Source organism: Tamandua tetradactyla, chromosome 5, assembly GCF_023851605.1.
Source record: "Tamandua tetradactyla isolate mTamTet1 chromosome 5, mTamTet1.pri, whole genome shotgun sequence".
Classification (NCBI taxonomy): Eukaryota; Metazoa; Chordata; class Mammalia; order Pilosa; family Myrmecophagidae; genus Tamandua; species Tamandua tetradactyla.
In genome coordinates this window covers 76,062,553-76,079,712 of record NC_135331.1, presented here as the reverse complement: position 1 = coordinate 76,079,712, position 17,160 = coordinate 76,062,553, and the positions used below count along the sequence as shown (strand labels likewise).

The 17,160-nt window shown below is 35.8% G+C and overlaps 1 long non-coding RNA gene across 1 annotated transcript in view; it reads left to right on the top strand.

Moving 5' to 3' along the window:
• Positions 1 to 16,804, top strand: part of LOC143682532 (uncharacterized) — a 54,081-nt gene extending 37,277 nt beyond the window's left edge. Inside the window, exon 3 of the long non-coding RNA XR_013175177.1 lies at positions 16,326 to 16,804. This is a non-coding gene — a long non-coding RNA (uncharacterized LOC143682532). The remainder of the gene's footprint in view (positions 1 to 16,325) is intronic.
• The last annotated feature ends 356 nt before the right edge of the window (positions 16,805 to 17,160 follow it).

The following is a 17,160-nucleotide window of genomic DNA, read 5'->3' as shown; positions in this document are numbered from 1 at the left end:
TGGTATTTGGCATTTCTGCCAATGCACTCAACTTATTCAACATTATAGTTGACTGAGGGTTCCCATATCTTTCTTCTTGCTTTGTTGTTGTTGTTGTTTGCTTGCTTGCTTTGTGGACTGCTTTGGCATTCAGAAGGAGCTAATTCTGTTTCAGGCTTGCCTGATGGAAACTGGTGATAACTGTTGTAAAACTTTGAAAGTGTTCATTAATTCAGGCTTAATTAATGCAGAATGACAATTAAACTTTTATGGAGTATGTGTCATCAAAATGAATTCCACGCATTCATTATACTCCTGAATATTGAGATGAATACAAATGAATTCCAATGACCAAAAACTATAAAAAGTTACCCCAGCTGGACAGCTGTGTATGTGTGTGTATAATACATGTGCTTCAATGACTGAAAGACATTTGAATTACATTTCTATACCTTGTGATGTAAATATAGAGACAGCACTGTATTTTTATTGATATAATGATTCATTTTCTTACAAAATCATCTCCTGAAAAAAACTCGTAATTTCTTTAACTGATGATTCAATAATGTATATGCCCTAAAATATTAGAATTCTAGATCTCTAATATTAAAATTTTAATCTGTGATTTCAAGGTTATTTAGTATTTCTTGAGCTCAAATGTCTGCTCTTCTGTGTTAAATGGTACAGCTGTACATTCTAGAATCTAAATGAGCATTAGGGGAATGACTATGTAAAATATGCCAGTACATGTCAAAATTACAGAATTCCATCAAATCCAAGGCTTATATACCATGTTCCAGCATTCAGAAAAGCCTGAATTTTGCCATGGCAACCAATGCATTCTTTTTTTATATGTAAAGCAACAAACTAATGGAAAAAAAACCATCATGTTAAGCTGCAGTTCCAATTCAAATATAGCTAGATTTTTATTGATGTTCATTTGTTATGCAAAGCATAGGTTGAAATATCCAAAAAGCTTTGTTTTGGGCTAGAGTTTATCATCAGAATACTGATATTATCTCATTGATTAAGAATGGTGTGCGTGATTTTTTAAAGAAAAAAATGACAGCTAAGCTATTTGGTGAATACTGTGTCCTGTTTAGCTTAATATTTCATTTTGTTGATGCCCAATCCAGTTTTTCTGCATGGGAAAATGAGGGGTCTGAAAACTGTTTCTTAGTTTCCTCCTAATATTCTGATATCTACAGACACCTGAATCTCTCTACTGCCTTTTTGCACATATTCCAGCCACAGGTACAGCATTTAGCTTCAGGATCATAAATCATTTTATTAACACCTGTTGAAGAGTACTATCCAAAATTAATAGTTATATATTTTTATTTCATAGAATAACTTTTGATTAAAGTCCAGATCAATTTTTCTCACATGACAACTGTAGTTTCTGTCAGTGAGAAGCTTAGAAGTAGAAAGCGCTTTAAATATTTTTCAGAAAAAGTAAATTTGTGTTAATTCCTGGAATATCATGGTGTGCTTTCCTCCACTTTTCCTCTACCCTCTTTTGCAATGTTTTCACCATATCTCTTCTCTGTTTGCATGGTCAAAACTGTTGCCTCAATGACCCTTTGCCATAGCCATATGCGGTATCTAACCATCTCACGATCTTAACAGTTATCACAGTCTATCTAGTTTTCCACTTACTTGTGTCACCCATCACAGTACAGTGTCTTGAGGGCAGGACAGTCTTTGGGCTGGCCACCAGTGCAATCCCACTGATCTACACAGAGCTCATCAAATAATACACACCCAATATGTTTGTGGAGGAACTTTACAAGCCATGCCTCTAACCTCAATTTGCCTAGAGAACTGTGCATTGAAGCAATTTGAGAAGCTCAATGCCACATATTTCACAGCTGCTAGAGCCTGACTGCCCAGACAGTAATTTTTCATTGCTATTTAATGGTCCTTTGAAAGTCGATTGGAATATGAATAGTGGAAAACACCAGTACTTAACATCAGGGTGCCTGAGTCTGGTGCCTTGCCTCATATTTCCTGGTTAGATAGCTCTAACTTAGACACTTTATCTCTTTATATCTCACTTTACATCTGCCTTCCTCAGGTACTTGGAACCTAAGGAGGAGAGCAAATATGGGTGAATACTATTCATTCAAAATACCATTGCAATCATTGAATGTTAGAACTGAACAGGATCTCAGAGTTCATCTGGTTTACCCTTGAGATATTCTAAATGTAGAAACTGGGACATGTTAAGTGACTTGCCCAAAATTTAGTGACTAGCAATGCCAGGGTAATGACCATGTCTCACTATTGTCAGTACATTATGTTGCTTATTGATAGAGTTGTTTATTTGCTTATTTCATTACATTTACTGATGCGAGGAAATGTGCCAGTATCATAGGGTGCCTGCTCTCAGGAAACTTATAGTCCAAAGAGTCTATGAATAGATTTTCTCCAGATACAGTCTTTGATTTTTGATGTTCTACCAAATTGTTGACATTAGGATTTCATTTAATTTGTTTAATGCATATATTTTGATCAATGCCCATCAGTTAGCTAATATGTTCTAAGGTACGCAGATTACTTATTTTTATCAATGCATATATGATAGGCCCTCTTCCGTTTTCATTAAGCACTCCCTCCCTGGGCCAATGACTTGAAAATTCAAGTTCTAATCCAGATTCCGCTTCTGAGCTCCAATCTAGTATATCCAACTGTCTACCGGCCATTTCTGCTTAGATTTCTGAAAGCTCTTCAAATTTAGCATATGCTCAGCTAAAATTGTCCTTTCTACTCCCCCAAACCCACTCTTCACTCTAGAGTCCTGAAAGTCTGTAACATGTATGTTTCCCAAATCCCCTATATTCAGTTCATCGTCACCCAGAGCTGTTATTTTTGCCTAAAAACATACTTTGAATTCATCCAGACTCTCTATTTATATATATTTCAGTTAACCTAGTCCAGACCGTTATCAACATTTGCCTAAGATGCTGCATAACTTCTTAACTGACCTTCCCATCCTCTCTTGCTCCACCTCCAAACCAGTCTCCATAAAGTGGCTAGAGTGATTACTTTTAAACTATGAAAACTATATTACTTCCCAGCTTTAAAATATTCAGTAGTGCTCCACTACAGTTCAGATAAGTCGCAAATGCCTTAAGATGAACTAGGAACATTTACCTGTGCTGGCCTCCTTCCCACCTTGACAACATCAGCTCTTGCCACTCTCCTTGCTCACAATTTTTTAGATTTCATGACCTTCCTATGCACGCTCAGTTATACTACACATTCTCCCAACTCGACCCCTGCAAATATATTATTCCTTTTGCCTGAAAAGTTCTCTCCCAGTCTTTTCTTCAAGATAATTCATGCTTTAGATCTCAGTCTCCCCAATCTAAATTAGTTCTTCTTGGTAAAGAGTTTCTTTCAGATGATTTATTCTAATTTTAAATATAAATTTGTTCTATAATTTTGTGTGTATTGCACCTCTCCCTTCCCTGCTGTGTATTCTATGCAGAAATGAATCCAAAGGATCCTTTTTTTCTTAGTCTCAAACTCTCTCTTTCTGCTTTTCTCTCTCATTCTCTCTCCAGTATGTATTCCTCAGTATCTATCATAAGACTTTCCCAGGTTACATGTTCTAAACATATCTGTTGAATTAATAAATATGCTGACATATCTGGTTTTCATTAAATTGAGGTATGACATAGATATAATAAAGTATATGAAATGGTGAAACTTAAAATACAGTTTGATGATTTTTTACACATGAATATACCCTGGGAACCACAACTCAAGATGTAAACATTACAACTTTTTATTATAATGTCCATTCCTTAACTGGAAATTTATGACTAAGAACCCCAGTTATGTAATTTAGTGGATTAGAACATTGTTTATCAAATTTTAATGAGCAACTGATTCACCTGGGGATCTTGTTAAAATGTAGGTTCTAATTCATTGAGTTTGGACTGAAGACACTGAATCCCTAATGAATTTTCAAGTGAGACAAATGTTGACAGTCCATGGACCATATTCTGAGAAGCATTCATTTAGGGAATGGATGATCAAATCAGAGGACTGGATTCAAATCTTGACCCTCCTACTTGGTAGCACTGTGGCCCTTGATTTATTAGTAAATCTGTTCATGGTTTTCTTATCTATAAGATGGGAACAGCAATAGCTACCTTTCCAGGATTGTTGTAGGGTAAAATGAAAGAGTGTATTTAATAGCATTCTGTATAGTGTTTGGTGTATATGTGTTTAAATATGGTAGATATAATCACTGATTTTTCAGTCATGAAAGGCTGGACAGATTCTTAACACCATTGTGTGAGTTTTCTCATCTGTAAAGTTGCCTTTAGAATCCCTTCAATCAGAAAAACTTTGTATTTATCTTCTAGACCCTCTTCCCCAATTCTTATTATTGTTTACTGACCTTTTCTATTTAAGAATAAAATATGGGAAAAATCAGCTATACTGTTTAGTAGAGAGACATATGGATAAAAATAAAGAATAACCTTAAAATAATAATGAATGAAGTTAAGCATACTATCTATAAATGCTTACAAAAATGCCTTCCCTGAATCAGTTCTGATATCAGCCATGAAAGAGATCACAGCCTAGTGAAGAGACAGTAATTAAATATTTGAGGAAGTGTTAGCTTTCTAGGGGAACTAAAACACCATGAAATCATTTTATGTCTTTTACTGTAAAGTATAAATTCCTTAGGGTGGCACCAAAACAATTCACAGAAGAACTGCTGCCTTCCTCAGTAGCCTAACCTCCACCATGCCAACTCTACAGATACTTGCTTTAGCTCTGGCACCAAATTTCATTTCCACACTATAGAGAAGAGTCCTTCTCTATAATACTTCTGGTCCTTTGCGCATGATGTTCCTTTTGCTTAGAATTCCTTCTTCCTGACAAACTCCTATTCATTCTTAAAGAGTAACATTAAGCATCTTCCCCTCCAAGAAATGTTTCCAAACTTACCCAAAGGAGTTAGTTGTGCTACCCTTATACTTTCATACAATTTATATCATGATACTCATACTCTACTTCAATTAATGGTTTATTTGCTGAGCTCCCCACTGACTATAAACTCCTTAAGGGGATCTACAGTAAAAAGAGCTACTAAACCCAAAATGAGCAGAAGGGAGGAAATAACAAAGATTAGAACAGTGATAAATGAAATAGAGAATGAAAAAGAGAATCAACAAAAATAAAGTTGGTTCTTTGAAAATATCAATAAAGTTGACAAATCTTTACCCAGACTGATGAAAAACAGGCAGGACACAACTAAAATCAGAACAGAAAAAAGGAATATTACTACCAGAAATAAAAAGGACTATAAAGAATATTATAAAACTAGATGCCAACAAATTAGATGATCTGGATGAAATGGACAAATTCCTAGAAACACATATATTACCTATACTGACTCAGAAGAAATAGAGGATCTCAACAAACTAGCAATGGGTAATAAAAATATTGAATCAGTAACCAAAAACATCTTAACAAAGAAAATTCCAGGCCCATATGACTCTACAGGTGAATTTTACCAAACATTCCAAGAAGAAAGAACACCAATCCTGTTCAAACTGTTCCAAAAAATTTAAGAGGAGGGAAATTCTCTAACTCATTTTATGAGGCAAACACCATCCTCAAACCAGCAGATAAAGAAACCACAAGTAAAGAAAATTACAAACCAATATCTTTTATGAGTATAGGTGCAAAAACACTCAACAAAATATTAGGAAACCAGATACAACAGTACATTAAAAGAACTATACACCATGAACAAATGGGATTTATCCCAAGAATGCAAAAGTTGGTTCAGCATACGAAAATCATAAGAAAATCAATTAATGTAATACAGTACATTAACTGAAGAAAGAAAAAAAACATACGAACATCTTAATTAATGAAGAAAAGGCATATAACAAATTTGAGTACCAATTTCTGATAAAAATAACTCAAAACTTAGAAATGGAAGAAAATTTTCTCAACATGATGAAAAACAGATATGAAAAATCCAAGCTAACATTATATTCTATGGTGAAAGACTGGCAGCTTTCCTTCTACGATCAGGAAAGAAAAGAATGTTCACTGTCACCACTGTTATTCAACATTGTGCTGGAGAGTCTAGCTAAAGCAATTAGACAAGAGTAGAGATAAAAAGCACCCACACTGGGAAGGAAGAAGTAAATTTTCTCCATTTGCAGGCGGCATGAATCTATATACAAAAAATACTGAAAAATCCGCAACAAAGCTATCAGAGCTAATATACAAACTTAGGAAAGTGACAGGGTACAAGATCAACATGTAAAACAGAAATACTTGTATACACTAATAAAAATGAACAATCTGAAGAAAGAAGCAAGAAAAAATACATTTCAATAATATCTAAAATAATCAAATATTTAGGAAAAAATCTAAACAAGGATGTAAAGGACTTGTGCATAAAAACCCACAAAACATTACTAAAAGAAAACAGAACACTTAAATAAATGAAAGGACATTCTTTGTTCATGGATTTGAAGACAGTTTGGCAGTTTTTCAGAAAATTAAGTATGAAATTACCATATACCTGGCAATCCCACTTCCAGGAATATACCCCAAAGAATTAAAAACAGAGTGTCTCACACATCTTTTCACACTGATGTTCATAGTAACATTATTTACAATTGCTAAAAGATGGAAGCAACCCAAGTTTCCATCAACTGATGAATGCATAAACAAAATGTGGTATATACACATAATGGAATATTATTTGGCTATAACAAGGAATGAAGTTTTGATACATAAAATAGCATGAATGAACCATGAAGACATCATGCTGAGTGAAATAAGTCAGAAACAAAGGAAAAATACTGTATGATCTCACTGATGTAAGTAGAATAAGCAAATTCACAGAGTCAAAAACTAGAATATAGGTTACCAGGAGCAGGGGTGGAGGTAGGCAATAGGGAGTTTAGCCTTCAATTGTACAGGGTTTCTATTTGGATTCATGGAAAAGTTTTGGTAATGGATGTTTGTGATGAGTAGCACAACATTGTGAATGCAATTAACACCATTGAGTTATATATTTGTGGTTAAAAGAGGAAACTTTACGTTGCACATATGTTATCAGAATAAAAATTTAAAAGCAAAACATAGGACTGTGCAACCCAAATACTGAAGCCCAATTTAAACCGTGGGACTATAGTTAATAGTACAATTATAAAACTGCTCTTACATCAATTGTAACAAATATATCACACCATTGTAAGGTGTTAATAATAGGGCGGTATGTAGGAACTTTATATTTTATGCATGATTTTTCTCTAAACCTATACCTTCTCTAATAAAAAAAGCTCCTTAAGGATGGGCCCGAGTCTTTTATTTCTATAGTTTGTGTAGGTTACAGAGGATCTCACTTACAGGGGTTCCTTAATGACATCTGCAGAGAGAGAAAATAAATAATGCTGTTCCTCATGCAAGATGTTAGATAGAAAGATTTGATAAACATTACATTTTTTTACACTCAAACTCTACAACTGTTTATGTCAGCAGATTTCTGTGACGGGAAGAATGAAGACAAATGGAATTGGAAAAGACTGACATTCTAAAACTAAATAGAATACACTGGTGGAAAATACACTGAGGAGGTAATTGAAGCAAAACTCAAGTTGTAACCAGTGTACTCTCTGATATGATTCTGTTTTTCAGTGTATTGTTGAACATTAATTTGTCCAAGAAGGCTATCTGTGTTACATATAAGAAGCCCTCAAAAAGCAAATACTAGGCTATTCACCATCATTTCACCAGTTTGGTGAATTCAGATAAAATTAAGATCAGTAAGCAGGATTCTTACATGTCAGTGTAAAGAGAATTCATGGTTCAGATATTCTAGGAGGTAATTTCCAATAGATTACAAAGCTTTAATATGTGAATATGCTTAGGTCCCTCAAAATTGAGTCTTCTTATTTATCCTCAGGAAAGAAACATGAATATGCAAAATTTTGCTATTAGTGCATTTTTATAAAATCCAAAAGATTTGAAATAATCTAAATTTCTAAACACAATGGATTTAATCTTCCAATTAAAGTTTACTCATATACTGATGGAAATGCTATACATTTATTGGAATTTTTTTTTAATGATTATTAATAAACAAAAGATTGTTCATCAATTTGCTATTTACTATTAGGGAAAGTATAAAAACTGGAAGAGAATATAGCAAGATATTAACAGCCATTATCAGCAGATGGAGAAATTGTAAGTGCATTTTTTTCCTTTTCTATTATCTATTGCCATAATTAATACATATTGGTTTGAAAAATAATGAAAAAATTCTTGTCCCTAACACATACACCACCAACTTTTGCTTTTTTTAATGAACATGTTGGATACACTTGAGGGGAAAGAACATCTAAAAACCGGTGTTGTGATGTTTGCACCAATTTCTCCAACTCCAAAGGTTCACACCCGTTAGCAATAGGACTATTGATTATGCACACACACACATGCATAAAGGGGACAGCTCCACCTCTTCTTCTCCAGCTCTTCCCTTCTGTAATGTTTTGACCCTTGGATCCTTCTCTATGTTTCTTTCCCATGGATGCAACCTACTCCCAACAATAAAAAGGACTGATCACAATTGCCTTGATTTATTGTTTTCTATGCATAGTTCTGATATGAGTGGGGGAAAAGGATTTTGATTTCCATATGCTCTAAATCTTACATGAGTTCTTCTTTATGTTCCACCTTAGGATGATATAAATCTCAAAAATCGTTACCTCATTTCTATATGTTGATAGATAACTGAAGATTAAAAATATAAAGGGAAAATGAGGGCAGTTTTGGGTGAAAATTGTCTATCCTATCTAACTGAGGTAACCACCTGAGGTAATTACTCAACTTTCCATGACATACCATGGTTTCAAAAAATGTGTTCGAATAAAGCAACTCATCCAAGCTTAATTTCCTCATCCCAAATGCTGTGGTCTTCTTTACTAATACAACAGTGTTCTCGTGTTTAGTTTTGTAGAAAACTTTCTAATTTATAAAGTATTGACTGCAAGTAACATTTTAAAGGGCTGTTTTAAAAGTTCAGGACATTTTCCTGAAGAAGCATTTGATCTTACTGCCTCAACTTCTGAACCTTCACTGTTATCTACTTCAAAAAGTTTCTGTGAGGAATAAATGAGATAGTGTATGCAAAGTGCCAAAGCATTGTTTGACAATTTATGTCACTCAGTATATAGTGGCTAACTGTGTTACAACCTATCTTTGACCAAACATGGTATCTGGCAAAATAAGAACAAAACAACTGGTAAGTTGACTAACACCCTCATTTTCAACCAATTATTGTGGACAACATAGAAAGCAACTTTATGTTACTTTAATGGGCTTCCAGGGAACAATTTCTAGTTGCCTATTTCAAGCTAAAACTCAGTTTAGTGTCCTCTTTACCTTCATCTAATTCCCTCTGAGGTAAATATGGGAAGTCACGTGCCCCTTGCAGTAGGTCAGGCAGATTGAAATCAGAAGTGGGGCATTCTAAGTAATATGGGAATAATAGTTTCTGAAGGAGTCTAATTTACTTACGCCTTTGAAGATACATGTTTTTGAACATCTGCAGCAGAATTCCTGCAAGGCATTGTCCCCAGGGCCTGTTAGATGCACAAGTGAATTTGTTTACCAAACTCTGAAATGAGAAACAAGCTGTTCTTGTGAGGGATTGTAAAGAATTACAGTTCCCTTCAGCCTGAACCTCAGCTTTTTTCCGCCCACATGGAGTTTGGAGAGTCTTACAACAACAAATTCAAAAAAGAAATACTAATCTCCTTCAAACTTTAATGCCTTGTTTTTCTTCACCATAAAAATGTTTACCTAGATGCAAATACTTTTTTTCTCTTGAAGTTACGACTTGAATTTGCTTTCTCAATCTCTGCTTGTTAAGTGCCTTCTCACAATTCTTGGATGAACATGGGCATAGCCACATATAAAAACATCACAGGGGTTGAGCAGAAGATTTTAAGTGTTGACACTTAACTTATTTATTTTAAGGCTTGTCTCTGGTATATATAGTCAGATGAATTGCCAAGCCAAAAAATACAAATAAAAAATTTAAAAAAACCAGAAAAACAAAAACAAACAAACAAGCTGAAACAAACACAAAAAAAAGCAATCCCATTTCTGATTTAGTGCCTAAAAGTCATTACATTTTTTGCATCTCCTGGTTTTTCTGAGATTTTTTTTGGTCTTGGATAATATACATCAAGCTTATAAAATTTAATTTTTATCCGTTTATTTAGCTTTACCTTTCCATTGAATGAATTAGGAGATGTTGAATATACCACCTAGTTAAAAACATTCACTCTCTGTGCTAACACAATGCCTGACAGCTGAGCAGTGTTCTGTAATTGAACCATCAACTATTACCTGAAAGGGTAATATCTACTTGTTCACCAAATGTTCATCCGATACATGAGTTTTAGGAGGAAAGAAGGTTCATGAAAAGAGGTATCAATGAACATAGAAGGAGGAGATATCAGATATGAAGAATTTAGATTGTCTGAAGAGAAAATGTCTGTAAAGAAAAATAAAATGTGAAATACAAAAGCTGATTTCTTATTACATATGTTTGTTTAGGCACAAACAAAAGTTCTTGCCACCAATTTATTTATTTATTAATGTAGAAATTAGACATATTGATTCAACTTTTTCTGGAAGCCATTAGCCAAGGATTTTCTAGTTCCATCATTCTCCAAATGGCCTAGTTCCTATGTCCTCTATGGTGTGGATGCGTTATCTCTGCAACTCTTAGTCTTGGTTATTTGGTCCCTCCAAAACCTTTTGCCTGTAGCACTATTACAGCATTAATCACTCTATATTGTGAGCTATCTACCAAGATGTAAACATCTTACAAGTAAGAAATGCATCTCATTCACCTTAGTTTACCTTTTCCCTAGCTTAGGGACTAGAACACATCAGAATGTCTGGAGAATAAATGAATATTAGCCTGCTGAATTCATTTTGATAACATCCTATGATGGAAGAGAATATAAGCAAACACATGCTATGATTGTAGTCATTGCTCATTCAATCCATTAAGAAATTATCATGGTGTCTGTCCTTTGTCAGGCTCTGTGCTAGCTGAAATATATGGTCTTCAAAAGTGATCAAACTATGTATGGTCTATGGAACCTCCAGTATCAGGAAAAATGGACAATAAACAAGGAAAAATAAATGTACAGGTATACATTGTGACACATTAATGAAACAGAAGTAAGGGTGTTAAGAGAACAGAAAAGTAGATCTATTTAGATTGAGTGGACAGGGAAAGTCTTTCTAAGGAGTTGATTCTTAAGCTCAGACTTGAAGGATAAAATAGCTCAAGCTTATAAAATTGGTGTGAGGAGAGTCAATCAGTAAAGGAGCAGTCAGTTCAGAGCTGTAGCAGGTTGGGAATTTAGGTCATAATATGTGGCATGGTGGATGAGAGGTTGTGTTAGATTGAATATGGGAAGTATGAAAGAAGGAAAGGGGAAGGATTATTTTGAAAAGCTTTGGCTTGATCAAATGAAAGTTCCATTTATCAAACTAAGAACTAATGGGATGGAACAGATTTGGGTGGGTTAAGAGGAGTTCAGTCTGGGACATTTTGAGATGGCCTGTGAGACTTTTAAGCAGTAATGCCAAGTAAGTAGCTGGGATGGGAGCTCAAAGATGAGGTATGGGCTAGAGGTAGCAATTTTCAAGTCATTGGCAGATAGACAGCTTTTAAAACCAACAAAATGGTATAAAGCGTAGAAGAGAGTCAGGTCTAAGCCCTGAAATCAAAAGCAGACTTAGACTTTACCTACTTAAAATAGATAATAGCTCACATGTCTTTGGTGCCACACTCTAGGCAACTTACACAATAATAACCCTTACTCAAGGCAACTTTACAAAAGAGATTCCATCATTTCTATTTCATGTTAGGAAGTAAGAACATAGAATAGTAAAGTAACAAACTAGTTGAAAGCCCTACTGTTAGTAAGCAGCACAAGTGGGAAGTAGACACAAGTCTGTTTTGTCCTAAAGTACATATGTCCACGAGCACAACTTGCTGCCTCTGAATCATGAATTTAATACTTCCTATGTGCCACATGCTTTCACATATATAACGTCATTTAATTTTTGCGATAACTCTGCAGGAAGGCATTAGCTCTGTTTTGCTACTAAAGAATCTGAGAGTCATATGGGTTCAGTTATTCTTCTGAGGTCAAATGACTAATTATGGGGAAGCAGGTTTTGTACTACACTAGTATATATGTTAAATTGACTCTCTGGCTTAGAGAGGAGTATGAAGGCCTTGCAAGTATATGCCTGGAATAATGGGTGCCTAAGCTGGAGACCAAGGCAAGAGCTTCGTTGGGTTCAAGCATCCAGAACAATCCCAAGGATTTGCTGATGAGAATAAAAGGAGAAGCTTTCCTTGTTCTTTCTCTAACATTTGTCAGGACTCCATTATTCTCAGAGGGACACTAAATAGAATATTTCAAAGAATCAATAGTCAAGTGTATCCAATATCTGGATCTCAGTATCTGTAAAAAGAGAAGTTTGGACTAAATGAACCTATCGTACTTCACCCCTTAAAATTCTATTAAAGTCATATGTCTCTTATATACCTTCTCGGTTTACTAGAGAAAACATTCTGTTCTGATTGTCCACAGAGCCTGCAGTTGGATACCAGACTAACTGCCACACAATCTAGTAAGCTAATTTTCAATGAATATTTCTTACAGGTGGAAGTCTTTTTATCCACTTGCCACCCCCAGGTCACATGAATTGGGATTAGCATCTTTGCCTGAAAACCATCTTGATTTCCACGTGACTCTTTTCTCTATTCTCTTTGCTGCATCAGAACATCATGTGCTGATGAGATGCAGATGACATTATGCAACTACTTTAGAGTGTAATTACTGTTAATTTCCCTCTCCTATTACAACAGAAGCACTACTGAAGTTCAAAAGACACTGAACTGTTTCTATGCCAAGCTTCTGTAAATTTTCAGCTCTGTGTTATGGTGAGAGATTTTGCAATCTAATTACCCCAGAAGACGTCAAGGAACTGTGCTGTTGCAGACATTTGTAACCAGATTCACCGCAAAAAGCAGAGGATTTGACAAGAGGGATAAAGATGTATGTTATAGACAGCGTGCTACCTTGCTGGGTACATAGATAATAAATGTGGCTCCTTCTCCAAGTGAACTGTAAAAATCATATAATCTCTCCCTTGACAGAAATTTACCACGTCAGTCTGCCAGTCTTTGGATAGCCTTGAACTTAGGGTCACTAGCAAAGATAAAGGAAAATTGCGTGTGGCTGGGAATGACCCATCGACCCTCATTCCAAACCCTTGCTCTAAGGGTGAAGATGCTTTTAACAACAACAACAAAAATGCAGCTTTTCAAGGACTATCCACATGCAGAAAGACTCGGATGCTTAGTTCTCACTTTCCTTATGTAGAAGAGATATTCTAACAGCAATTATATATCTATATATATATATATATTTTGTGTGAGTGTGTATGCATGGTCTGGGATTTGAATCCGGGTCTCCGATATGAAATGCAGACATTCTAACCACTGAACTCCCCGTAACAGCAATTATATTTTAAGGTACAATTGATATTGAAATTTGAAAGAAATGAGATAAATATTAATACATTATTTGGGGACATAACCTATTAAATTACCAGTATATTACATCCAGTAGCATAATTTTCACTTGTTGGGAATGGATGTGGGGACTCTCTTTGAACTTCTAAGTTAAGTTCACAGAAGATTTATGTGCCGATGGCTAAGAGATGGGATTTAAGATTATGTAAAAGGGCATATATGATGATTTCTGAATATACCGCTCTTTAATAAGCAATATGCACTTGGACTTTTCTATACACCAATTCCTCCTGTCAATCTTTCATGATTTCTGCTTTCATAAGAGCTCCATACTGGGACACCTTCTGTTTGTTATTAAATATCCATAAGCATGGGCACTATTGTGTTAGTTTCATCTTGTTTATAAGTGGTTTTCATTTAAATTATAATGAATGCACACAAAAGAGAAAGCTTGCAGTGCCTGTGGGCTACTGGCTATGGCCACTGCTCCAGGAAGGGTACTGTTATTACTCAGGTTCAGAGCATAAAGACTCTGACTGCTGTTTCATAGCCAGTCAATGGTGGCACTGCTGCCCAAGGGAGCCTGGCAGTGGTCTCTCTGTAGCTCATGCCCTTGACCACTGTGAGACAATGCTTCCCATACAAAATGCGGATGAGGTTTCCTGATTGGGATCAATTCAGTTCTCAGTTGTCCTTCTTAATTCAACTTTAAGAAAATCTTTACTGTCTACTCTATGTGACATGAATTTAGGCAGCCCTCTCTTAAGACCCTCAATTTAAGTTTTGATTCTCTGCCCCATAAAACTGCTCTCAGTAATATCGATATTCCCATAATGCTAAAGCCAAAGCTCATTTCTCATCTCTCACCTAAATCAATTGAAAAGTAGCCTTTAACATGGTAGATTTCTCCATTTTTTGCAATATATTTCCTTTACTTGATTTTGAGGACCCCACACACTCTTGGTTTTCTCTTTTCTTCACCAGTGCTTCTCAATCTCCTTTATCTGCCCCTCCTCTTCTAACTGCTTAACGTTGGAGGGCTGGGGACCAAATTAGTCCCCATCTTTCCCTCTGTTTGCTCACCCCCTAAGCATGTACGTATTCTTTTCATATGGGAAATAGTTCCAAATTTATGTTTCAAACCCAGGCCTCTTTTCTGAGCTCTGGACTTGAATATTCACCTGTCTACTTGGCATGTGTACTAAGATGTATTATAGCTCAAACTTAACAAATGCAAAACCGAATTCTAACCTTCACCCCAAACTTGCAGCCTTCTCTATCTGTCAGTAGCAACTCCATCCCCCTCATTGCTCAGACCTTGAAGAAATCTTGTTCTCTCAAATCCTGTATCCAACTTGTCAGGACTCTGACTGGTTCTACCATCAAATATATTCAGTTTTCAAGCACAGTCTTCTCCTTCCACAACGATCACACTGGCCCAAGAATTCGTCTCTAACCTCCTTACAGGTCTTGTAAAACTTGAATTAGATCACGTTAATGACTGCTCAGAACTCTGTGAGGTTATCTTCCATTCCCAGAGTAAAAGGGAAGTCTTTACAAAAGGTCTATAAGGCCCTGTCTTAGCTGTGCCCTACCCTTGCACCTCTGGGGTAGTTCTCAGGTTTCCTTTCTTGCCACCCACCTTTTTAGCTCGCAAGTGGATTGCCTTGTTCCAGCCACACCAGCCTGAGAGCTGTCTTCCAACACACCAGGCATGCCCTGCCTTGCAGCCTTTGCTCCAGGCCTTCCCTCTACCTGGTATGCTAATCCCCCCAGATGCCTTCTTGGCTTCTTTACTTCCTTGAAGTCTCTGGTCAAATATCACCATCTTACTCCTGAGCTTCCTTAGCCTGCTCTGCAATGTCCTTTTTTTTTTTCCCATAGCATAATCTTCTCTAATATACTATATAATATACTTGTGTGTGATCTTCATGATTCATTATCTGGCTAAGAGCCACAAAAACAGGGGTTTTTGACTGTGGTTGTGCTCACTGATGTATTCCAGGTACCAAGAACAGGTAAACTAAATGAATAAATGACTCTCCATTTATAAAATAATTCATGTGAAGTACTGTTCCTGGCAGTAAGTGCTCAATAAAAGGTATTTATTGTTACTTAGCTTTTATAAATGGCACTTATTTTTGGATTTTACCCCTGAGAATACTGAAGCTTGATTTATAGAAAAAGCAATATTTTTTAAGGAAATAAATTTTAAAGCACACAGGAGCGCATTTCTGTTACTGATGGTTTAAAAGAAGATTGGTCACTAGTAGTGTTGTGAAATTGAAGTCTATCAGAGCCCTTCCCCCATCCCAACTCCACCTGTCTTCCCCTCTTCTGAGTATGCATCTCTCATCTCTTAGCACCAGGGATTTGATTGTGTGCTGTTTATCCCTTTATCTCCAAGAGCTCTCAGAAGATGTATGATAGACTAATTTCTAAGCAGTATAAAATAGTGACAAGGCTTAATTGGCCTCCTATTCCAGAGCCAACCACTCTTTAAAGGAGAATTCATTGGACTATGTGGGTATTACAAAGGTACTGTGGAGGTGAAAGGGACTCCCCTTGTCTGCAGAATTCACTTGGTTTAGGAATCAAATCACTTTAAGACCAGACTTGAAGAACAACCTTAAAGGGAGAAAATAGAGACATATTTGAGGCATTGTCAGTTACAACTTTGTCTGTATTTCACTCCATATTTCTTCTTTATTTGTAGGTTCACACTGCTGTGTCTGCTTGAGAGAATCAACTTGATGAAAGAAAATGGCTGGCAACTCATTCTAAGCAAGCTGGAAATGATGTTTGTTGGCAGTAGGGAGTTATCTAATGACATGGAAAATGACCACATCTTCTTAAAGATGCTTCATAGCTTTTTTGAATCCATCACCCTTTGGCAAGCCAATTCTTCTTGTTAACCGCCTGTCACCTAGGAATGACGGAAACATCAATTGAGATTTAAATTATAAAAGCCGTTCATATTTCGAAGAGCATAAAAGCAGTTGCCACCTGTCTAGTAATGTAAAAAGAACTTAACCCAAAGTCAATATATGCAAATGAATCTTAGCTCAAGTCTGGCTGATTGAGAACTTCTCCACATGCATCTTATCACTGTAGAAACAACAGTATGAGGAGACTATCCCATATTTGCATTAGTTCAAAAATTCAAGAACAAACCAAAGTTCTATTATGTAGCAATAATGGCCATCAATAGTGCATGGAAATATTGTGCTCAATTGTGGGTAAGTGTTTTTCTAGTGACTACTGAAACTTCTTTTTACTTTTCTTCCAAGTTTCATTCAATACATTTTATTGAAGCATGCATTATCTACAATGCATAGAGTTGGATGCTGTGTTGAATACAAAGATATTCAGTTCAGTTCAGCAGATGTTTTTGAATACCTCCCATATACTAAGAATCTTCATAGGTGCTGTAGATGCAGTGATGAATAATGCATAGTCTTTTGCTAGAAACCCACAGCTTTGTGACGCACTGATGTACTTTTAAATAATTAAAATATAATGTGATATTTTCACCAAAAGAAGGATATCCA